We start from the raw sequence: 27,565 nt of genomic DNA, 5'->3' as shown, positions 1-27,565 counted from the left end.
ATGTCTGTGTATGTATGTATATGTCTGTGTATGTATGTATATGTCTGTGTATGTATGTATATGTCTGTGTATGTATGTATATGTCTGTGTATGTATGTATATGTCTGTGTATGTATGTATATGTCTGTGTATGTATGTATATGTCTGTGTATGTATGTATATGTCTGTGTATGTATGTATATGTCTGTGTATGTATGTATATGTCTGTGTATGTATGTATATGTCTGTGTATGTATGTATATGTCTGTGTATGTATGTATATGTCTGTGTATGTATGTATATGTCTGTGTATGTATGTATATGTCTGTGTATGTATGTATATGTCTGTGTATGTATGTATATGTCTGTGTATGTATGTATATGTCTGTGTATGTATGTATATGTCTGTGTATGTATGTATATGTCTGTGTATGTATGTATATGTCTGTGTATGTATGTATATGTCTGTGTATGTATGTATATGTCTGTGTATGTATGTATATGTCTGTGTATGTATGTATATGTCTGTGTATGTATGTATATGTCTGTGTATGTATGTATATGTCTGTGTATGTATGTATATGTCTGTGTATGTATGTATATGTCTGTGTATGTATGTATATGTCTGTGTATGTATGTATATGTCTGTGTATGTATGTATATGTCTGTGTATGTATGTATATGTCTGTGTATGTATGTATATGTCTGTGTATGTATGTATATGTCTGTGTATGTATGTATATGTCTGTGTATGTATGTATATGTCTGTGTATGTATGTATATGTCTGTGTATGTATGTATATGTCTGTGTATGTATGTATATGTCTGTGTATGTATGTATATGTCTGTGTATGTATGTATATGTCTGTGTATGTATGTATATGTCTGTGTATGTATGTATATGTCTGTGTATGTATGTATATGTCTGTGTATGTATGTATATGTCTGTGTATGTATGTATATGTCTGTGTATGTATGTATATGTCTGTGTATGTATGTATATGTCTGTGTATGTATGTATATGTCTGTGTATGTATGTATATGTCTGTGTATGTATGTATATGTCTGTGTATGTATGTATATGTCTGTGTATGTATGTATATGTCTGTGTATGTATGTATATGTCTGTGTATGTATGTATATGTCTGTGTATGTATGTATATGTCTGTGTATGTATGTATATGTCTGTGTATGTATGTATATGTCTGTGTATGTATGTATATGTCTGTGTATGTATGTATATGTCTGTGTATGTATGTATATGTCTGTGTATGTATGTATATGTCTGTGTATGTATGTATATGTCTGTGTATGTATGTATATGTCTGTGTATGTATGTATATGTCTGTGTATGTATGTATATGTCTGTGTATGTATGTATATGTCTGTGTATGTATGTATATGTCTGTGTATGTATGTATATGTCTGTGTATGTATGTATATGTCTGTGTATGTATGTATATGTCTGTGTATGTATGTATATGTCTGTGTATGTATGTATATGTCTGTGTATGTATGTATATGTCTGTGTATGTATGTATATGTCTGTGTATGTATGTATATGTCTGTGTATGTATGTATATGTCTGTGTATGTATGTATATGTCTGTGTATGTATGTATATGTCTGTGTATGTATGTATATGTCTGTGTATGTATGTATATGTCTGTGTATGTATGTATATGTCTGTGTATGTATGTATATGTCTGTGTATGTATGTATATGTCTGTGTATGTATGTATATGTCTGTGTATGTATGTATATGTCTGTGTATGTATGTATATGTCTGTGTATGTATGTATATGTCTGTGTATGTATGTATATGTCTGTGTATGTATGTATATGTCTGTGTATGTATGTATATGTCTGTGTATGTATGTATATGTCTGTGTATGTATGTATATGTCTGTGTATGTATGTATATGTCTGTGTATGTATGTATATGTCTGTGTATGTATGTATATGTCTGTGTATGTATGTATATGTCTGTGTATGTATGTATATGTCTGTGTATGTATGTATATGTCTGTGTATGTATGTATATGTCTGTGTATGTATGTATATGTCTGTGTATGTATGTATATGTCTGTGTATGTATGTATATGTCTGTGTATGTATGTATATGTCTGTGTATGTATGTATATGTCTGTGTATGTATGTATATGTCTGTGTATGTATGTATATGTCTGTGTATGTATGTATATGTCTGTGTATGTATGTATATGTCTGTGTATGTATGTATATGTCTGTGTATGTATGTATATGTCTGTGTATGTATGTATATGTCTGTGTATGTATGTATATGTCTGTGTATGTATGTATATGTCTGTGTATGTATGTATATGTCTGTGTATGTATGTATATGTCTGTGTATGTATGTATATGTCTGTGTATGTATGTATATGTCTGTGTATGTATGTATATGTCTGTGTATGTATGTATATGTCTGTGTATGTATGTATATGTCTGTGTATGTATGTATATGTCTGTGTATGTATGTATATGTCTGTGTATGTATGTATATGTCTGTGTATGTATGTATATGTCTGTGTATGTATGTATATGTCTGTGTATGTATGTATATGTCTGTGTATGTATGTATATGTCTGTGTATGTATGTATATGTCTGTGTATGTATGTATATGTCTGTGTATGTATGTATATGTCTGTGTATGTATGTATATGTCTGTGTATGTATGTATATGTCTGTGTATGTATGTATATGTCTGTGTATGTATGTATATGTCTGTGTATGTATGTATATGTCTGTGTATGTATGTATATGTCTGTGTATGTATGTATATGTCTGTGTATGTATGTATATGTCTGTGTATGTATGTATATGTCTGTGTATGTATGTATATGTCTGTGTATGTATGTATATGTCTGTGTATGTATGTATATGTCTGTGTATGTATGTATATGTCTGTGTATGTATGTATATGTCTGTGTATGTATGTATATGTCTGTGTATGTATGTATATGTCTGTGTATGTATGTATATGTCTGTGTATGTATGTATATGTCTGTGTATGTATGTATATGTCTGTGTATGTATGTATATGTCTGTGTATGTATGTATATGTCTGTGTATGTATGTATATGTCTGTGTATGTATGTATATGTCTGTGTATGTATGTATATGTCTGTGTATGTATGTATATGTCTGTGTATGTATGTATATGTCTGTGTATGTATGTATATGTCTGTGTATGTATGTATATGTCTGTGTATGTATGTATATGTCTGTGTATGTATGTATATGTCTGTGTATGTATGTATATGTCTGTGTATGTATGTATATGTCTGTGTATGTATGTATATGTCTGTGTATGTATGTATATGTCTGTGTATGTATGTATATGTCTGTGTATGTATGTATATGTCTGTGTATGTATGTATATGTCTGTGTATGTATGTATATGTCTGTGTATGTATGTATATGTCTGTGTATGTATGTATATGTTGGTATACATATGTATGTATACGCGCATGTATGAGTGTTTATGTATATATATGTGCATACGAATGCCATTCTCTGTTTCCTAGCACTACCTCTGATGCAGGAAACAGCAATCATATACAATAAATAAATAATAATAAGTTTTAATTCTAAGTGATCTAAAACCATGCAGATGAAAATATTTTTGAAACCTGGCACTTAAAATGGTCATCCCACAGCAAACCACATGAAACTGACCAAGAATGATATAAATCTCAAAATTAACGAGCACAACTGACATTTGGAAATCATAAACCAGTGTCTAATGTGACCAAGGTCTTTCTGGATATTAGACTTCTTATGTAAAACTAGCTTTAAGCATAAAGTCCAGTTGCCCCTAAATAGTAAGCAAATGCAATAGTTGTTCTATTTCCTTTCAAGGATCCAGAATAGTTGGCCCTGCAAGAAACAGTTGTTTGAGGCAAATTCTTTTGTTGGGCTGGTTGGGCTTTAAGTAAAGAGGTCCAGTTGTCTGGCATAGAAGCTTTAAAAACTGTCAAGTGCAAATACAATAACAATGGAAAGCAGAATAAAGGACCACATAGTACCTAAAAGGAAAGGGAGAACTTGGACAAGGAACATTGTACCACTCAAGAAGAACATGCATATTGCATAAATCTACGTATTTTTCAAAGGCCAGAAACTAGTTTCAAGTATGTAGATGGATATTCTAACTCCAAAATACACTGTTTATGCACTTTTAGTGTAAAAGAAAAAGATGCTTTATAAAATATTTAAGATGAATTAATGCTGACATCAACAATGAATATATATAACTCATTCGTAAACATTCACTGTCCTTCACAGCAATGCACTGCAAAGCATTTTTAGCATTAATGACCTTCATTAAGCATAGATGGGCCAAACATTTCAACACCCTTATCAACACCTCTTCTTCAAATGATTAAAAGGTCTTAGACAAACTTAACACAAAAGCCTCTCTAATGCACACAATCTTCTACAACTCCACAAGAATTCCAAAGTGCGTAACTATTTGAGCACATGTAAATCACATTAGCAAGAATGGATTATCCAATGAAATGTAAAACTTTACATAGCCAAGACAAATGAGGCACTCCACAACCTCCCTGTCAGCATCTGAAAAAATCAAAAGAAAATACCACAAGACTTTTCAAAGACAACCAACATCAAATACATCTTCAACAAACTGAACATGAATGCAAACTAAAAGAAAAATCTCTGGAAAATAAGGATTCTACAGACATTGAAAAAAAAATCTAGGACTTTTTCAAGATTTTTCAAGGACTTTACTAAAAAATTCAGAAGTCACTTCTAAATACAACTTTTGATTTACAGTATTAATTGTGGTCTGTCATTTACTCTGACAGCCATTTCAGTACAATAACCAAGAATAAAAAGCAAAACGTGAAATACAAACAAATAAAAGATACTATGGAAGAAAAAAAAAGGCTATAATATATAGTAAGCTCACTTCAAATGGATTTATGCATAATAATAAACACACTTGCTACAGCATAACAGAGATCATTCTTGAGCCTGATCTCTAAAAATACAAAAATCCATCATTTGTCCATAAGTAAAACACAACAGCCCAGGGACCAGTTTACTGAAAAAACATGCAAACTCACTTCTCTGTTCTCTATCAATCTTCTCAACTCTCAGACTTCTCTCTAAGCACATTGACTCTAACTCCAAGCAAGTGAACATCGTTTGATTTTTCATTACCCTTTATTCTTAAAGCATTATATTTGGAGAGCAGTATAAAATCATGCTAACTTGCACTCTGATAGCAAGGAAATGGTTTCTTGCTGTAGATCTATGTTTGAGGCATTTTCTCTTCTTGATTATGGAGACAACTCCTATTCAGCAGCTTTCCTTTACTTTATTCTATCAGCTTTCCCTTACTTTATTCTATCATCTTACTTTTCAACCTTCTAAATACTTCCTATACTTCATCTTTGATGACCAAACATGACCCTTCAGTGTTTCAATTCGCAGTATTCATACGAGTGTGCGGTGACAAAAAATAAATAAAAAAAAGTTCTACACCATCCTCCAAGCCACAGACTTCTCTTGTTGATTTTCTAAATGTAGAGCCTTCTTCACATACAAATTTCTTTCAAATGATGACTGGGAATGAGGGGAAATCAAGAGAACTCAGAAAAGGAGGTTCATGGACTTGGCATCTGCCACAGAGTTAAAAACAATCAGTCTTTCTGTACAACAGTATTCTATGAAGTCACCAGCATGTTCATGTTTTACCAGTCACAAACGTTTTATAAATCAAGTAAGAACTAATCACTCTACTCCCGAGTGTGCCACTAGCTGTTGAGAACTTTCCTCTATGAGGTGATTTTGTCAATAGGTGTTGCTACCATTTCACTAGAGTATAGTGATGAAAGATGTCAAGAGAACTTAAAAGGAGGTATTTCAAGAATGTTCACAGGGGTTGTGGAGAACAGATGCCTCCACTCTGTCCTGAATACCAGAATATGAAATTCATTTAAATTTTTTGTAGAGATGTGCAAGGAATAATGTGAATTGGAAGGATGTGGTATACTTCCTCTTCCTCCTCCCCCTTCAACCATTGATTTGGGCAAGTTTTATATTGCTGAATCCCAAATCATGGTGTTCAGGTGGAATCAACCTTGTCTACATTATCAGTCACATCAAATTCGACCAGCTTGCAGCATGCCTCAACTTCCCCCAAGACCTATTCAATGAAGTGAGATATCAAACTAATAGAGCTCTCCCAGTTGTTTAACTAAACTGACTGGGGATGATCAAGGCATCAGTTGAATACAAGACAAGAAAATGCTGGAGCTGTCATACCACATACATGAAGAATTCTAACTCTGAATAGCATGAAAGGAGCACTGCAAGCACCTCACAACTTTTTAATTAAAGACCTTGTGCTCGGCATTTTTTCTACACACATACGATACACATTTCTGAGCAGAAGGCCAAGTTATTTGGGTCCTCCCAACTTCCAGGAAGTCCTCAGCCCATATATGTTAATAAAACTTCATTGGATATGATCATCTTCCACTTATTTCTGAGAAGCCCTCTGTTCTTGCTGAGGTGTGGAAAAATAGCCAAAGAAATTGCAAAGGGTTTCCAAAATGCCATCCTGTGGCTGTAGCGCCTTGTTGTGGGGCTTCATGATCGACATGTAACACACAACACCCAACTCTTGCGCAAAAAATTGCTGACCAGAGAAGACTATTAATCATAATCTGACTTTTTTTGTTTTAATAATCTATATGAAATAAACTACATCATAACCCAGGCAATATGTGCACTTCTCATACCCCTCAACCCCCTAAAATCCTACCCAAGATTCCATCCATCATGTGAGAAACCGCCTTAAGTTTTTCTAGCACTTCCTAAAAAGTACATTTACAATTTAGGTATCTTTATATTGTCAATTTTTATGACATATTAAGTTAATTTTCAACCTTTCATCTTTTCTAGAGTCTAACCTTTCAACATTCAGAGGATGTCCAAGGATTTTCCAGGATGTTTTCAAAGATTCCAGGACTTTTTAACAAGACCTACAAAATTCCAGGGTTATTCCAAGTGTAAATTTCCTTCAGGACTTGTGGGAACCTTGTATCTCCTCTCCATTGCATTGGGTACTCCCTCTACTTCTGACACACTGATCGTCTAAAGTCAATCATTCTTTGCTTATCCTCTCCCTAATTCTGAACAATTCTAGCACACCCCGGTCAGCTCTCTTAATCGAAGTGCACTTACATCTATATCTCTTTCTTACAATGTCACTTTCATGTTCAGCCTACTTTACACTACAAGTCCTCCTCACACTTCCATTTCCTCTATGTCCAATCTCTTCCTTTCTTTTCCATTCGAGGACCAACACTACCAGGTCTACCTTCGAACATAGCTATCGTTTTTCTACCTGACAACGCTCTCACATGCTCATTACTGCATCCCTCTTCCATCCTCACTCACTGTAGCCCCCATGATTCCATCCACTTTCAGAAATTTAAAGACTCAATTACCTCAAAGTCCTCCCCATTTAAACATACTTATAGCAAGCCATCACCCCTCCACTGCACCTCAATGAATACTTCTCTTCACATTTACTCTGAACTTTCTCCTAAACTGTCGCCAATGTCTGAAGGTTCTCTCTAGAGTCTGCCTCCAGAGCTGTCATCTGCAAATAGCAATCAATTCAACTCCAATGATCCCCAACCCCAGCATACAGTATGCTGCCACTTGTACCAAGACCCACACACTTACTTTTCTCACTAAACCATCGACCTGGATTCATAACATTTAATTCAAAAAGCTACTACTGCAGTTCTGGATGCATTCTTTTTAATCTAAGTAAAAAAAAAATAAGGCAGGACAAACCACTCAAACAAAGTCAGCAGAAGAGCCAAAATCATTAACATTGAGGCTAAACTGAACAAGACTCATTTTAAAGGAGCTAGCATGTCATCAGAATGTTTACCAAATTTCAAGAATGGTGAGCTGCAACTGGAGTAAAATAACCAATAACATAAGGAAAATTGGAAAAAGTCATTAATCTCACCCAGGCCAGGCAAACTTTAGTAAGATTATTAAAGGGAAGTATAAATATGTAAACTTGTATGGTTACAAGAATCTTTTTCATCTTATCTTAAAATAATCTTAAAATAGCAGTAGCAAAAATATATATACATGATTATCACAAAAAGATCTCAAAAAGAATGGGTGACAAACACCATATCACTATCACCAATACCTTCAAGCTGGGAGATTAAAAGAATCCAGGCAGAAGATAAGCAAAGAAAGATCAAATAGTAAGATCGGCACAGCAGCCAATAAAGGAAGAGCAGATGAGATGTCAAAAGAATGAATCATGAAAGGAATGATATTCGAGAATAACTAAGCAGCCCATAGATTATCTTCTTTAACAATGCATATGAACAATGTTTTTCCTTTGAGCACTCAACAATATTCCTCCATCACAGTGCATAAAGAGGTTTCCCCATGGTAAAAAATAAATAAAAACAATACTAGAAAGGGGTTCAGTGTAATAACTGTGTCGCCTGCAGTGCAGCATAATTAATGTGACATAAGACTGGTTATAAATATGGATAATATAAAAAACATAATAGTTACCCAGAGGCCACAGATCAAGATAAATGTTAATGGCTACTTTGACGTCTCTTGGAAAGTTATCTTCTATCTAAACACTTAACCTATTATGCGTATATAATACATCCATGAACAAGTATTTGTCTCTCAGAGCCTGAATTTACACACTTTTTTAAAAGATTATGTTGAACCTACACTATGTGCAAAAAACAAGTAAATATCCACAACTAACCATATTCTGTATAATCAACTAATCAATGGTACGTACTAAACATTTTTGAATGGGCTTAAATAACAGCATTGCATGAACAGAATTATTTCTCATATGCAACTTGATGCGTTTTGTGCACTATGTAAATCACGTTCTTGATGAATATCAGATCAACATCATTGTGACTACTATCACTACTTTCTCCATATAGTTATATCCACTTTTTAAAGGTTCAGGGCCTATACAGGCAGGAGGCTGTGAAGCATGCATGAGGTCGAGCAAACTGGAGTAATGTGGTATACAGGGAATGATGTACTGTCAATGGGATGAAGCAGGGCACATGAAATGGTTAGGGAAACCATGAAGGAATCTATGGGGCCAAGATGTGGATAGGGGGTCCTCATTCACTCTCTAGCAGTCATGTATAATGAATCAAATCCAGAGCCCCTCAAAACTTTCTGTTCCTTCTGCCAACCACTTCACATACACTGGCTTAGTCCATGAACAGCATGTTGTCCCCTGTAAGCCCTGTTACTCCATTTCAATCTATCTCTTGCACGTCTTGCACCTTTGCCTTCAAATCAACTCTATTCTTTTACCTCCTCCCTGGTCGCCCCCTTCTTGTTCCTTCCACTTCTGCGAAGTATATCCACTTAAGCTGCCCCTTCTTCAATCATCCTCTTCATATGTCTAAACCTCTTCAGCCCTCTTGTACATACTCCTCTCGCTGCTACACCTACCTTGTACCATATCATTTCTTACCTGATCAACCATCCTTACACCACAAATAGTCCTTAAAACATTTAATATCCAACACATTCATCCTATCCTTTACCTTTCTGACCAAGGCCCAAACCTCATATCTATACAGCACCGATAGGGATACTATACGATAAATGACAGATTGGAGACATAACCCAGTCCATAAACAGTTAAATGGCCATGAGGACAGAGGACATCTTACATTCCTCCTACATCTTCACCCACAACTACTCACTCTCCTCTTTACTTACACAAACCCACACCTAACTTATTTATCATTTAAAAATAAGGAAGGCTCATAAAAGGTTCATAAAAACTCCCCACTACTTCTGATGGATTTCCTGACACCATATATCACCTTCCACAGAGGATCTCTATCAACCAGTAATAAGCTTCCTCCAGATCCAGAAATGTCACATACAAATCCTTCTGTTTCTCTTACATATTTCTCAGACATTCTTCAAACCAAACACTTCATCCACACATCCTCTATCACTAATGAAACCACATTGTTCCTTCCTAATCTAATGCTCTGAGTAAGCCAATACCCTCTCATCATCACTCTTCCATACAACATAACAGGTACACTCGATAAAATTATACCTCTGCAGTTTGAACAACTTAAGTTCCTTAGCATTTGTAGGTTACTATACATGAATTCTGCTAATTCTCAGGCACCTCATCATGATCCATACCCACACTGAAAATCCTTACAAACCAATTGACATTAAAATCACCTGCTTCCTTAGGAAATTCAACTGCAATACTATCCACTCTAACCACTTTGCCACAATTTATCTTGTGCAAGGCTTAGCACCTCTTCTCTTTTAATTAAACCTGAACACTTGCCATGACTCTCAAACTTCGTGTACCTTCCTAACCTAAGTACCATACATCAATCACCCTGTCATCAAATACATTCAACAATCCTTCAAAGTACTCACTCTACCTCTTCACCTCAAATCTGCCTGTTCTCACTTTACTATTTGCCCCTCTCACCGATGTTCTTGCTTTTCTCATCATTAACCCTAACTCTGAACTGCCCTCTTTTTTTAGCCCCTACACCTTCCTCTTCACCTCCTGATGCTTAATCTTGCATATCTCCACATTACCTGCACTACTTCCTTGTGCGTAATGCTCATACACCTCTCAGTTCTCATTCACTTGCAACTTTATCATCCCACTACTTGCTACCATATCTCACTAGCCCATTTCCCACCTTCTGCATACCACGCACTTCTCTTGCAAATCAGCAGTGCTTCCCTAAATGCTTAATATTCCTCACCTATTCCCTTACTTTAATCTACTTGCAAAATTTGCTATTCTACATTCAATTTCTACTGATATTTCCTCAGACAAGCTACAAACCTTTAGCCTCACCTCTACCAAGTAATAATTCATCATCCCACCATCTGTCCCTCTCAAAATATTCACATCCAAAAGTCTGGCCACTGCATGCCTAAAACATGAATAATGAACCTTTACCATCTTTCCTATTCATCAATGTATACTTGTGTATGTGCCTCAACTTAAATCACATTCCCAATCAAAAGTTCTTTTTCAGCACAAATTTCCATTACTGTTCATTATTTACATTCACAACACATGGTACCCCATGCCCCAAATCATACCCTAAACTGCTATATAAACCCATTATTGCATTCACATCACTCGATACTAATTCTTGACCCTTGCACAGAATGCTGACACACATTCAGCTCCTCCCAAAATATTTGCCTTTCTTAGTCCTCTCCTTTCCTGGTGCATAAGCACTAATAATCACCTACCCCTTGTAGTCAACTTATATCTTAACCCATATTAGTCTGAGGCTCCTTCTTTACATTTTCACACATTCCCATAACTGCCTACTTCAGCAGCAGTGCTACCCCTTCCTTTATTTCTGCCTTCAAACAAATCCTTGACTTTATGCCTTGGACACTCCTAAACCACTTCCCCTTTAGCTTGTTTCACTCAAGAGATAGAACATCCAGGGTCCTCTTCTGAAACATAGTACCTATCTCTCATCCTCAAATTACATTCACATACATTCAGGCATCCCAGCCTGACTCTTTATAGAGTCCAAAGAAAAAAAATCTCTGCTTCCACATACCTTTAAAGGCAATAAACAGCTGAGGCATATGGTGGGTACATGAACATGACACTCTTTAGGTGAAATCCATGTACATCTAATTCCTGAGACTAGTGTTTCTAACACTGTGAGCACCAGCAACCCACCTCAATGTGTCTTCAGCTATCTTGAGGGAAGGTTGCTCTTTCTCAACTCTTCCCAGTTGCCACTTCATTTTGGGAATTCTGCTTTTGGCACTGTGTTTCTTCCACCTGTGCTTTAAGATGGGTGGCTCTTACCTTTATGAAGGAGAGAGTCCAAATTCTCACCTCGAAGCAAGAAAACGTGGGTACACGAGATATTTAGGTGCACTGGGCGCTCAAAACTCATGATCAGGCGGCTGTTTCCTGCAACATCTCATCAATGACCCCTCATTCAGGATAGCAGGACCCCATGGACCCAGAGGTTGGTTCAAGAATACTTCAGGAACCTTACCAATTCCAAACCCAGATGTCTACATATGGTAATCAAAGGAGAGATGACAAAGTTCTACAATGCAAGTGTGACATTGCCTTTAAAAATGTACGGGGAGGCGGACAAGGTTTTTGGCAGACACTAGACACATTTACTTATCTGGGAACAAGGGAGACAGAATACTTCCCCTGTATTCCCTGCATGTCACAGGAGGGAGAGAGGGGGTGCTGGAAATCCTTCCCTCCTGTTTCACTTTCCCAATAGAGAGTACAAAGAAGGGGACCAAGTGAGGATATTCCCTCAAAGGGTCAGTCCTCTGTTCTTAACACTACCTTACTATCACAGGAAATGGCAAATATGAAATATATATACACAAATATAAAAAAAAAAAAAAAAAAAAAAAAAAAATATACTCTATATATATATATATATATATATATATACATATATATTTTTTTTTTTTATACTTAATCGCTGTCTCCCGCGTTTGCGAGGTAGCGCAAGGAAACAGACGAAAGAAATGGCCCAACCCACCCCCATACACATGTATATACATACGTCCACACACGCAAATATACATACCTACACAGCTTTCTATGGTTTACCCCAAACGCTTCACATGCCCCGATTCAATCCACTGACAGCACGTCAACCCCGGTATACCACATCGATCCAATTCACTCTATTCCTTGCCCTCCTTTCACCCTCCTGCATGTTCAGGCCCCGATCACACAAAATCTTTTTCACTCCATCTTTCCACCTCCAATTTGGTCTCCCACTTCTCCTCGTTCCCTCCACCTCCGACACATATATCCTCTTGGTCAATCTTTCCTCACTCATTCTCTCCATGTGCCCAAACCATTTCAAAACACCCTCTTCTGCTCTCTCAACCACGCTCTTTTTATTTCCACACATCTCTCTTACCCTTACGTTACTTACTCGATCAAACCACCTCACACCACACATTGTCCTCAAACATCTCATTTCCAGCACATCCACCCTCCTGCGCACAACTCTATCCATAGCCCACGCCTCGCAACCATACAACATTGTTGGAACCACTATTCCTTCAAACATACCCATTTTTGCTTTCCGAGATAATGTTCTCGACTTCCACACATTCTTCAAGGCTCCCAGAATTTTCGCCCCCTCCCCCACCCTATGATCCACTTCCGCTTCCATGGTTCCATCCGCTGCCAGATCCACTCCCAGATATCTAAAACACTTTACTTCCTCCAGTTTTTCTCCATTCAAACTTACCTCCCAATTGACTTGACCCTCAACCCTACTGTACCTAATAACCTTGCTCTTATTCACATTTACTCTTAACTTTCTTCTTTCACACACTTTACCAAACTCAGTCACCAGCTTCTGCAGTTTCTCACATGAATCAGCCACCAGCGCTGTATCATCAGCGAACAACAACTGACTCACTTCCCAAGTTCTCTCATCCACAACAGACTTCATACTTGCCCCTCTTTCCAAAACTCTTGCATTCACCTCCCTAACAACCCCATCCATAAACAAATTAAACAACCATGGAGACATCACACACCCCTGCCGCAAACCTACATTCACTGAGAACCAATCACTTTCCTCTCTTCCTACACGTACACATGCCTTACATCCTCGATAAAAACTTTTCACTGCTTCAAACAACTTGCCTCCCACACCATATATTCTTAATACCTTCCACAGAGCATCTCTATCCACTCTATCATATGCCTTCTCCAGATCCATAAATGCTACATACAAATCCATACATATTTATTTATATATTATACTTTGTCGCCGTCTCCCGCGTCTGCGAGGTAGCGCAAGGAAACAGACGAAAGAAATGGCCCAACCCCCCCCCCCCATACACATGTATATACATACGTCCACACACGCAAATATACATACCTACACAGCTTTCCATGGTTTACCCCAGACGCTTCACATGCCCTGCTTCAATCCACTGACAGCACGTCAACCCCGGTATACCACATCGCTCCAATTCACTCTATTCCTTGCCCTCCTTTCACCCTCCTGCATGTTCAGGCCCCGATCACACAAAATCTTTTTCACTCCATCTTTCCACCTCCAATTTGGTCTCCCTCTTCTCCTTGTTCCCTCCACCTCCGACACATATATCCTCTTGGTCAATCTTTCCTCACTCATCCTCTCCATGTGCCCAAACCACTTCAAAACACCCTCTTCTGCTCTCTCAACCACGCTCTTTTATTTCCACACATCTCTCTTACCCTTACGTTACTCACTCGATCAAACCACCTCACACCACACATTGTCCTCAAACATCTCATTCCCAGCACATCCATCCTCCTGCGCACAACTCTATCCATAGCCCACGCCTCGCAACCATACAACATTGTTGGAACCACTATTCCTTCAAACATACCCATTTTTGCTTTCCGAGATAATGTTCTCGACTTCCACACATTCTTCAAGGCCCCCAGGATTTTCGCCCCCTCCCCCACCCTATGATCCACTTCCGCTTCCATGGTTCCATCCGCTGACAGATCCACTCCCAGATATCTAAAACACTTCACTTCCTCCAGTTTTTCTCCATTCAAACTCACCTCCCAATTGACTTGACCCTCAACCCTACTGTACCTAATAACCTTGCTCTTATTCACATTTACTCTTAACTTTCTTCTTCCACACACTTTTCCAAACTCAGTCACCAGCTTCTGCAGTTTCTCACATGAATCAGCCACCAGCGCTGTATCATCAGCGAACAACAACTGACTCACTTCCCAAGCTCTCTCATCCACAACAGACTTCATACTTGCCCCTCTTTCCAAAACTCTTGCATTTACCTCCCTAACAACCCCATCCATAAACAAATTAAACAACCATGTAGACATCACACACCCCTGCCGCAAACCTACATTCACTGAGAACCAATCACTTTCCTCTCTTCCTACACGTACACATGCCTTACATCCTCGTTAAAAACTTTTCACTGCTTCTAACAACATTCCTCCCACACCATATATTCTTAATACCTTCCACAGAGCATCTCTATCAACTCTATCATATGCCTTCTCCAGATCCATAAATGCTACATACAAATCCATTTGCTTTTCTAAGTATTTCTCACATACATTCTTCAAAGCAAACACCTGATCCACACATCCTCTACCACTTCTGAAACCACACTGCTCTTCCCCAATCTGATGCTCTGTACATATGTACATATATATATATATATATATATATTTTTTTTTTTTTTTTTTTTTTTTTTTTTTTTATACTTTGTCGCTGTCTCCCGCGTCTGCGAGGTAGCGCAAGGAAACAGACGAAAGAAATGGCCCAACCCCCCCCCCCCATACACATGTACATACACATGTCCACACACGTGTATACATACCTACACAGCTTTCCATGGTCCACCCCAGACGCCTCACATGCCTTGATTCACTCCACTGACAGCACGTCAACCCCTGTATACCACATCGCTCCAATTCACTCTATTCCTTGCCCTCCTTACACCCTCCTGCATGTTCAGGCCCCGATCACACAAAATCTTTTTCACTCCATCTTTCCACCTCCAATTTGGTCTCCCTCTTCTCCTCGTTCCCTCCACCTCCGACACATATATCCTCTTGGTCAATCTTTCCTCACTCATTCTCTCCATGTGCCCAAACCATTTCAAAACACCCTCTTCTGCTCTCTCAACCACGCTCTTTTTATTTCCACACATCTCTCTTACCCTTACGTTACTTACTCGATCAAACCACCTCACACCACACATTGTCCTCAAACATCTCATTTCCAGCACATCCATCCTCCTGCGCACAACTCTATCCATAGCCCACGCCTCGCAACCATACAACATTGTTGGAACCACTATTCCTTCAAACATACCCATTTTTGCTTTCCGAGATAATGTTCTCGACTTCCACACATTTTTCAAGGCTCCCAAAATTTTCGCCCCCTCCCCCACCCTATGATCCACTTCCGCTTCCATGGTTCCATCCGCTGACAGATCCACTCCCAGATATCTAAAACACTTCACTTCCTCCAGTTTTTCTCCATTCAAACTTACCTCCCAATTGACTTGACCCTCAACCCTACTGTACCTAATAACCTTGCTCTTATTCACATTTACTCTTAACTTTCTTCTTCCACACACTTTACCAAACTCAGTCACCAGCTTCTGCAGTTTCTCACATGAATCAGCCACCAGCGCTGTATCATCAGCGAACAACAACTGACTCACTTCCCAGGCTCTCTCATCCCCAACAGACTTCATACTTGCCCCTCTTTCCAGGACTCTTGCATTCACCTCCCTAACAACCCCATCCATAAACAAATTAAACAACCATGGAGACATCACACACCCCTGCCGCAAACCTACATTCACTGAGAACCAATCACTTTCCTCTCTTCCTACACGTACACATGCCTTACATCCTCGATAAAAACTTTTCACTGCTTCTAACAACTTGCCTCCCACACCATATATTCTTAATACCTTCCACAGAGCATCTCTATCAACTCTATCATATGCCTTCTCCAGATCCATAAATGCTACATACAAATCCATTTGCTTTTCTAAGTATTTCTCACATACATTCTTCAAAGCAAACACCTGATCCACACATCCTCTACCACTTCTGAAACCGCACTGCTCTTCCCCAATCTGATGCTCTGTACATGCCTTCACCCTCTCAATCAATACCCTCCCATATAATTTACCAGGAATACTCAACAAACTTATACCTCTGTAATTTGAGCACTCACTCTTATCCCCTTTGCCTTTGTACAATGGCACTATGCACGCATTCCGCCAATCCTCAGGCACCTCACCATGAGTCATACATACATTAAATAACCTTACCAACCAGTCAACAATACAGTCACCCCCTTTTTTAATAAATTCCACTGCAATACCATCCAAACCTGCTGCCTTGCCGGCTTTCATCTTCCGCAAAGCTTTTACTACCTCTTCTCTGTTTACCAAATCATTTAGTCGCCTTCTATGTCATGTAGGGAATACATGGAATGTATTCTTTCTCCAGTATATATATATATATATATATATATATATATATATATATATATATATATATATATTATATATATATATATATATATATATATATATATATATATATATATATACTGGAGAAAGAATACATTCCATGTATTCCCTACATGACATAGAAGGCGACTAAAAGGGGAGGGAGCAAGGGGCTGGAAATCCTCCCCTCTCATTTTTTAATTTTCCAAAAGAAGGAACAGAGAAGGGGGCCAGGTGAGGATACTCCCTCAAAGGCTAAGGGAAATGACGAATATGCATGAAAAAATAAATATTTTTTTCATTCATGTTCATAGTGTCCTGCATTAACAAGGTAGCATCAGGAACAGGTGAAGAAAAGGCCTAATTTGCTCACATCCATTCTCTAGCTGTCATGTGCAGTGCAGCAAAACCACAGACCTTTATTCACTACCTAGCCATACGTATATTTCCATCATTGTCCCCGGATGCTTCAAGAGCCCAAGCTCATTCTGTTGATAGCACATCGCCACTTGCATACCACAATGCCCCAATTCACTATAAAATATGCCATTCCATCTCCTACATGTTCAGGCCCTGAATGATCAAAATATTTTTCACTCCATCCTTCAATCTCCAATTTGCTCTCCCCCTTCTTATTCCCTCCTCTTCAGACACATATATCCTCTCTGTCAACCTCTCACTCAATCTCTCCATTATATCCAATCCATTTTAACACAACCTCTCAACCACATTCTTCTTATTACTATTCCTCTCATACTTTCCTAACTTACTAGATCAAACCAACTTTCACCAAATACTGTCCTCACACATTTTATTTCTAACACATGCACCCTCCTCCCATGTTAGCAAGGAAACTCCAGAAACAAAGAAGAGGCCTAACTTGCTCACATCCATTCTTTACCAGTCATGTGTAATGCATCAAAACCATGGCCCCCTATCCACAAACACTGACAGTAAGTCTTCCCTGAATAACACTTCAATTCACTGTCCCAAGCACACCTAATATCCTTGTGCATATTCAGGTCCTGAACCCTCCAGGCCTCTTGCACACTATCATCCTATCTCCTTCATTGTTCACCCCTTTACATTATTACCTCCACTTCTGGCTTACTTCAGCTGCCAGAATTCCATCCACAAATATATCCACTCCCAGGTATCTAAATTCAACACTAATTTCTCCAGGTTTTGTCCACTCACACTCTCTCCAACCAACTACTAGTCTCCTTCCCTTACTTATTTCAATAACTGTACTTTCATTCACATTAACCCTCAATTTTTCCCTTTAACACACCCTCTCAAATTCATAAAACAGCCTCTACAGTTTCTCACTCCGTCGAGTCTGCCATCAGAGATATGTCATTGGCACATAGCAACTATCTCGTCTCTCAGGCCTCCCACAACACAACAGACCTACATCTATGTCCAAGACCCTAACATTTACCTTCCTAACTACCCCATCCGTAAGCAGACTAAATTGCCAAGCTGACATCACACATCCCTCCCACAGAATCACCCTCACCTGAAACCAATCAACCTCCTCACATCCTACTCACACACAAGCCTTACTCTCTCAATAAAAACTCTGCTTCAAATAACTTTACTACCACACTATATACAGAAGGGTTCCAGCTATAAATGACTAGGTCATGTAGAGCTTTGTGCATACCAAGTCAATTTATCTGGGAAACTAAATTGCACTAATGTTATTCTGCAATGGAAGTAGAGGGGATAGAGGTAAATTAATCCTCCATGCTGGCTACATGAGAAGTTTCGAGTGCACTATCATGTCATGCAGTGTCTCAAAACATGACTTCCTCTGGCCCTGTCTGTAAGCAAAGTAACAGATATTCATCGTGTATGCTCCATGCACCGATATAATGCATCGTGTCAAATCCCCATAATCTCACACCCACGACTGGAAAACTTTTGTGCCAGTGAAAAGTTGTATTCTGTTCCCAAGATGCAAAATAATACTGTTAATCTAAAAGCAAAAGTTTGTGATAAAGCACAGAAAATGGTAAATGGGCTGTCGTAACTATGCACCCTCTTGGCTTACCTTCAACTATCATATACCACTGTCGAGAACACAAGCAAGATTATGGCACCAACCAGTCCATATTCAACAAAAGAATAACAAAACATTTCTTTTATTTTTTGTGTTGAAATGGTTGGGACATACGGAGAAAACGAGTGAGGAGAGATTGACAAAGCGGAGGTTGAGAGTCGCGCAAGGAATAGAGTGAATTGGAACGATGTGGTATACCAGGGTCAACGTGACGTCAATGATTGAACCCGGGCATGTGAAGTGTCTGGCGTAAACCATGGAAAGTTTTGTTGGGCCTGGATGTGGAAAGAAAGCTGTGGTTTGGGTGCATTACACATGACAGCAAGAGACTGAGTGTGAACGAATGTGGCCTTTTCTGTCTTTTCCCAGTGTGCGTGCGCACGCGGGGGTTACTATTTCATGTGTGGTGGGTAGCAAGTATGAATATGTAGGTAGATGTTGAAATGTACAGGTGTGTATATGTGTGTGAGTGGGCGTTTATGTATATACACGCATGTGGGCGAGTTGGGCCATTCTGTTGTCTGTTTTCTTGCGCTACCTCGCAAATGCTGGAGACGGTGATTAAGTATACTAAATATTTCATATGCGTTTATGTATAGATATATGTGTGTGTAAATGAGTGGATGGGCCTTCTTCGCCTATTTCCTGACGCTACCTCGCTAATGCAGGAAACAGAGATTATGTTTAATAAAAAGATAGTAATATAAATTTCATACATATTCATTGTTTCCCACATAAGAGGTGTGTGTGTGTGTGTATGGATATATATTATAACTGTTTGCCACTTTCTTCATAAGTAAGGTAGCACCAGGAAAAGATGTATAAAAGGCCTCATTCCTCATACGCTCACATTCATTCTTTATGTCATGTGTAATTCACTATGTCTGCAGTCCCCTATCATGGCACAACCAGGCTGGTTCATATGCCCTGGTTCATTCCAATAACAGAACATCACCCCATGTATGTCGCACTGCTCCTTCACTCTATTCAATGCATGACTTACCTTCTGGAATGTTCAAGCATCAAGCAGTATAAATCTTTTTACCTCCATCCTTCCACCTACAATCTCCAATTTGCTCTCCCCCTCCTCCTTCTCCACTCCTTAATCTTTCTCTTCTTATGTCCAAACCATTTCAGAACTCCCTCTTCAGCTCTCTTAACATACTTTTCTTATAACCATCTCTCTCTTACCCTAACATTTCTTAATTGATCAACCCTCATCAACACATGCTGTCCTCAAACTTTTCATTTCCCACTTATCCACACACTTTCATATATTCTCATCTATAACAAATTCCTCCTGTTAACACCTTTTTCACACTTTCCTCACTTCCCAGATCCCTCACCCCCTCAACCACCCTACGACTCAACTCCAATGCCATGGTTCTTATTGCTACCATTCCCACTACCATGTCTCTAAAATACTTCACCTCTACCAATTTTTCTTCTTTCAATTTCACACCCCCAAGTAACCTCTCTCTCTCTCTCTCTCTCTCTCTCTCTCTCTCTCTCTCTCTCTCTCTCTCTCTCTCTCTCTCCACTACTAGAGCCAATAGCCTTGCTTTTATTCAGAAGTACTTTCTACTTTCTCCTTTAACACACTCCCAATCTCAGATACCAAATTCAGCAGTTTCTCAAAATCATGTAATTAGCAAACAACTGACTCTTCCTATGACCCCCTCACCCTCAACATACTGCATACAAGGCCATCTCACCAAGACCCTTGCATTTACCTCCCTTATCAGCCCATCCATAAACAAATTGAACAGCTATTGTGGGTGACATCACCCAAGCTGCAGACCCACCTCCATCCCGAACAACTCACCCTCCTATCTATCTATTCGTACACACCTTTCTTTCTTGAGAAAAACTCCTCACTACACTAACAGTTTTCCAACCCACACCATATATCCATAGCACTTCCAAAAAGCACCTCTATCAACTCTATAATAAGCTTTCTCTAGACCCTTAAATGTCAAACACATTTCTTTTTCAGAAAATATTTGTCAAACACAAAGCAAACACTTAATACTCCTAAATCACAAATCCTCAACTACTCCTGAAACCACAAAGTTCCTCCACAGTCCAATGCTCTATGCTTTCAAACTCTCTAAATGACCACTCATCCATACATCTTACCAAGTGCACTCAACTGATATCTCAGTAATTCAAACACTAGTTTGTCCAACTTGCCTTTATGCAATGGCATTATACATGCATTCCACCATTCCCTGGGCACTTAATCATGACCCATACATACAATGAAAATCCTGACAAACAGATCATTTACAATTACCCCTTTCTCAAGAAAGTCAACTGCAATACCACCCAATAAAACAGCCTTGCCATACTTGTTCTTAGGGCAACTTTCACCATCACTTTTCTCGTCACCAAACCACTTGCCAAGAATCTCAACTTCACATAATTCTTTGCCCTTAATAACCTACATCTGCCATCCTATTATCAAACACAATCAAAATTACTTTAAAGAATTCACTAACTCTACTCAACACCTTATGACAGCCTATTACTCTTCAAAGATGTTTCCATTTTTTAGGTATTTCTCACCATACTGACCTCCTCACTCACTCACATAATGCTCCTGTCTGACGTTCCTACCTACTAATTCTAACTATAGCTCCTGCCTGACAGTCTGCCCTACTACTTCTATCAATTGCTCCATTTTGCCAAAAGACAGGGCTTGTGCAAAGTGATCACCACAGAAAAATCTACAGATGCAAAAATTGAGCAGTGTGAGTTGAGTGTTGTCAAACATTATTTGTTACATAGATTCTAAGTTTGTTCTCATCCATATCATTTCCTCTATTCTAAAACTGCTACAAATCTTTAGCTTCACCTCCACCAAATAAATATTAGATGTCCCACCAGCTGCCCCTCAAAGCACACACACATCCAGAAGTCTCTCTCTTGTATGCCAATCAATCAGCAAGTGATCCAATAACACCCACTTATCGTATTTCCCTGTAAGCCATGTGTACCTGTGTATGTCCCCCTATTTAATCCATATATTCCTAAAAAACAGTCCCATTTCAGCATGCAACTCCACCATTTCCATTCACCTTTCTGAATACCCCATACCTCTAAATCATACCTTCAACTACCACCTACTCACTTATGCATTTAAATTACCGATTACTAACACCAGGCCTTTTGCATCGAAACTACTGACACAATCACAGAGCTTCCCCTAAAACACTAGCCTCTAATCATCTTTCTTCTCGTTTCCATGTGCATAAGCACTGGTAATCATTCATCTCTTGTAATTCACTTTTAATCCATTTCTAAAAACATCAGTCAGCTCACTTCTTTACACCATTTCACACATTACCACAACTCCTGCTTCAGCAATGTTAAACCTCCCTTGGCTCTCTACCTCTCACTAAACTCTGACTTTACCTCATAGACATTCAAAATCCATTCTCCCCCCTTGTCTCTGAGCTCCCTTATATTGAGCTTTGTTTACCTCTGAGGTAGAACATCTAGGTTACTTTCCTCAAGCATACCGACTATCTCTGCTTTCTTCTCTTCTTGGATTTATCCACAAACAAACAGACACCTCAGACTTGAGCCTTCATGGGGGATTAGCACTTCTCACTTTGCTCCTTCTTCTTATATGTGTGTACATTTTTTTTTTGCTTAGTCGCTGTCTCCCACGTTTGCGAGGTAGAGGTATATATATATATATATATATATATATATATATATATATATATATATATATATATATATATATATATATATGCATGTGTTTGTTTATGTATATGCATGTATACGTTGATATGTACATGTATATGTGTATATGATTGGTTGGGCCATTCTTTGTCTGTTTCCTTGCACTACCTCATTGACACGGGAAACAGCAGGTTGTCACTTCATGTGTGGCGAGGTGGCGACAAATGAATAAAGGCAGAAAGTATAAATTTTGTACATGTGTGTATATGTCTGTGTATGTATATATATGTATACATAGAAATATATAGGTATGTATATGTGCGTGTGTGGACGTGTATGTATGTACATGTGTATGTGGGTGGGTTGGGCCATTCATTCGTCAGTTTCCTTGTGCTACCTCGCTAACGCGGGAGACAGCAACAAAGTATAATAAATAAATAACATATAAAAATGGGTATGTTTGAAGGAATAGTGGTTCCAACAATGTTATATGGTTGCGAAGCATGGGATATAGATAGGGTTATGCAGAGAAGGGTGGATGTGTTGGAAATGAGATGTTTGAGGACAGTATGTGGTGTGAGGTGGTTTGATTGAGAAAGTAATGAAAGGTTAAGAGAGATGTGTGGTAATAAAGAGTGTGGTTCAGAGAGCAGAAGAGGGTGTATTGAAATGGCTTGGCCACATGGAGAGAATGAGTGAGGAAAGATTGACAAAGAAGATATATGCGTCAAGAGGTGGAGGGAACAAGGAGAAGTGGCAGACCAAATTGGAGGTGGAAGGATGAAGTGAAAAAGATTTTGAGCGATCGGGGCCTGAACATGCAGGAGGGTGAAAGCCGTGCAAGGTAGAGTGAATTGGAATGATGTGGTATACTGGGGTCGACATGCTGTCAATGGATTGAACTGGGGCATGTGAAGCATCTGGGGTAAACCATGGAAAGTTTTGTGGAGCCTGGATGTGGAAAGGGAGCTGCGGTTTCAGTGCATTATACATGACAGATAGAGACTGAGTGTGAACGAATGTGGCCTTTCTTAAAGTGTATATGTATGTATATGTGCGTGTGTGGACGTGTATGTGGGTGGGTTGGGACATTCTTTTGTCTGTTCTTGCACTACCTCACAAACATGGGAGACAGCGACAAAGTATAACAAAATATATATTCTTTATCTATTATACTTAACCGCCGTCTCCCGCGTTAGCAAGGTAACACAAGGAAACAAACAAGGAATGGCCCAACCCACCCACATACACATGTATTTACATAAATGCCCACATACGCACATATAAATATATACTTTTCAACGTATACATACATACAAAGACATATACATATATACACTTGTACATATCCATACTTGCTGCCTTCATCCATTCCCGTCGCCACCGTGCCACACACAAAATAGCACCCCACCCCCTCAAGCGAGGCAGCACCAGGAACAAACAAGAAAAGGCCACATTCGTTCACACTCAGTCTCTAGCTGTCATGTGTAATGCACTCGAACCATACTTGATCACTGTTTCCTGCATTAACAAGATAGCACAAGGAACATATGAAAAAAAGCTGCATCTGCTCACATCCACAGATATGGAGACTATTGCTGAGGCCAACCCCTTGAAGGAGTTCCTGAAGGGAATAGGCATCATATTTAAGTAAGAAACTGCAGAAGTTGGTGACTTGAGTTTGGAAAAGTGTGTGAAAAGAGAAACTTTAGAGTAAATGTGAATAAGAGCAAAGCTATTAGGCTCTGCAGGGTTGAGGGAAAAGTAAGTTGGGATGTAACTTTGAATGGAGAATCTGGGAGTGGACTTAGCAGTGAATGGAACCATGGAAGGGGAAGTGAGTCACACGGTGGGGGAGGGGGCATAGGTTCTGGGAGTGATGAAGAATAAGTGGAAGGAGGGGGGGGGGGGGAATGTTCTGTGGGCAATGAAGAATGTGTGGGAGAGAACATTATCTCTGAAAGCAAAAATGGCTATGTTTGAAGGAACATTAGTTCCATCAATATCATATGGTTGTGAGGCATGGGTTAAAGGTAGGGTTGTACAGAGGAGGGTGGATGTGTTGAAAATAAAATGGTTTAGAACAATATGTGGTGTGAGGTTGTTTGATTAAGTAATGGAGGGGGTATGATTTAATAAGTAATGAAAGGGTAAGAGAGATGATTGTAAAGAAAGTGTGGTCAAGAGAGAAGAGGGTGTATTGGAATGGTCTTGGGATATGGAGGGAATGAACGATAAAAGATTGACAAAGAGGATATATGTGTCACAGGTGGAGGGAACAAGGGGAAGCTGGAGACCAAATTGGAGGTGGAAGGATGGAGTGAAAAATATTTTGAGCGATTGGGGCCTGAACATACAAGAGGGTGAGAGGAGTGCAAGGAATAGAGTGAACTGGAACAACATGGCATACCGGGGTTGATGTGCTGTCAATGGACTGAACCAGGGCATGTGAGATATCTTGGGTAAACCATGGAAAGGTGAAAAGGTCTGTAAGATATGGATCTGGATAGGAAGCTGTGGTTTCGGTGCATCACACATGAAAGCTAGAGACTGATTGTGAATGAATGCGGCCATTTTTGTCCATTTTCTTGGCTATAATTTGCTGAATGATGCTACTTCATTTATTCTTGGGGCAGCAAGAAGAATAAACGAAGTCAAGCAAGTGTGAATATGTACATGTGTGTGTGTGTGTATATTTTTTTTTTTTCATACTATTCGCCATTTCCCGCATTAGCGAGGTAGCGTTAAGAACAGAGGACTGGGCCTATGAGGGAATATCCTCATATGGCCCCCTTCTCTGTTCCTTCTTTTGGAAAATTTAAATATATATATATATATATATATATATATATATATATATATATATATATATATATATATATATATATAAAGATTTTGAGTGATCGGGGCCTGAACATGCAGGAGGGTGAAAGGCGGGCAAAGAATACAGTGAATTGGATCGATGTGGTATACCGGGGTTGACGTGCTGTCAGTGGATTGAATCAGGGAATGTGAAGCGTCTGGGGTAAACCATGGAAAGTTGTGTGGGGCCTGGATGTGGAAAGGGAGCTGTGGTTTCGGGCATTATTGCATGACAGCTAGAGACTGAGTGTGAACGAATGGGGCCTTTGTTGTCTTTTCCTAGCGCTACCTCACACACATGAGGGGGGAGGGGGATGGTATTCCATGTGTGGCGAGGTGGCGATGGGAATGAATAAAGGCAGACAGTGTGAAAGGTGTGCATGGGTATATATGTATGTGTCTGTGTGTATATATATATATATGTGTACATTGAGATGTATAGGTATGTATTTTTGCGTGTGTGGACGTGTATTATTATATATAGATATATATTCCCTGGGGATAGGGGAGAAAGAATACTTCCCACGTATTCCCTACGTGTCGTAGAAGGCGATTAAAAGGGAAGGGAGCAGGGGGCTGGAAATCCTTCCCTCTCGTTTTTTTTTTTTTAATTTTCCAAAAGAAGGAACAGAGAAGGGGGCCAGGTGAGGATATTCCCTCAAAGGCCCAGTCCTCTGTTCTTAACGCTACCTCGCTATCGCGGGAAATGGCGAATAGTATGAAAAAAAAAATATATATATACATATATATATATATATATATATATATATATATATATATATATATATATATATATATATATATATATATATCTTTTTTTTTTTTAAACTATTCGCCATTTCCCGCGTTAGCGAGGTAGTGTTAGGAACAGAGGACTGGGCCTTTTTTTGAATATTCTCACCTGGCCCCCTCTGTTCCTTCTTTTGGAAAAAAAAAAAGAGGGGAGGATTTCCAGCTTCCCGCTCCCTCCCCTTTTAGTCGCCTTCTACGACACGCAGGGAATACGTGGGAAGTATTCTTAATCCCCTATCCCCAGGGATATATATATATATATATATATATATATATATATATATATATATATATATATATATATATATATTGTGTATGGGGGTGGGTTGGGCCATTTCTTTCGTCTGTTTCCTTGCGCTACCTCGCAAACGCGGGAGACAGCGACAAAGCAAAAAATATATATATATAGTGGTTCCAACAATGTTGTATGGTTGCGAGGCGTGGGCTATGGATAGAGTTGTGCGCAGGAGGATGGATGTGCTGGAAATGAGATGTTTGAGGACAATGTGTGGTGTGAGGTGGTTTGATCGAGTAAGTAACGTAAGGGTAAGAGAGATGTGTGGAAATAAAAAGAGCGTGGTTGAGAGAGCAGAAGAGGGTGTTTTGAAATGGTTTGGGCACATGGAGAGAATGAGTGAGGAAAGATTGACCAAGAGGATATATGTGTCGGAGGTGGAGGGAACGAGGAGAAGAGGGAGACCAAATTGGAGGTGGAAAGATGGAGTGAAAAAGATTTTGTGTGATCGGGGCCTGAACATGCAGGAGGGTGAAAGGAGGGCAAGGAATAGAGTGAATTGGAGCGATGTGGTATACAGGGGTTGACGTGCTGTCAGTGGATTGAATCAAGGCATGTGAAGCGTCTGGGGTAAACCATGGAAAGCTGTGTAGGTATGTATATTTGCGTGTGTGGACGTGTGTATGTACGTGTGTATGGGGGTTGGGCCATTTCTTTCGTCTGTTTCCTCGCGCTACCTCGCAAACGCGGGAGACAGCGACAAAGTATAAAAAAAAAAAAAAAAAAAAAAAAAATATATATATATA

At 39.0% G+C, this 27,565-nt stretch overlaps 1 protein-coding gene across 2 annotated transcripts in view; it reads right to left on the bottom strand.

Annotated features, from left to right (window-relative positions):
- LOC139747113 (uncharacterized) overlaps nucleotides 1-27,565 on the bottom strand; it is a 97,238-nt gene that overhangs the window by 56,889 nt on the left and 12,784 nt on the right. The window lies entirely within an intron of this gene.

This window comes from Panulirus ornatus, chromosome 67, assembly GCF_036320965.1.
Source record: "Panulirus ornatus isolate Po-2019 chromosome 67, ASM3632096v1, whole genome shotgun sequence".
Lineage (NCBI taxonomy): Eukaryota > Metazoa > Arthropoda > Malacostraca > Decapoda > Palinuridae > Panulirus > Panulirus ornatus.
This window is presented reverse-complemented; position numbering and strand designations above follow the sequence as displayed.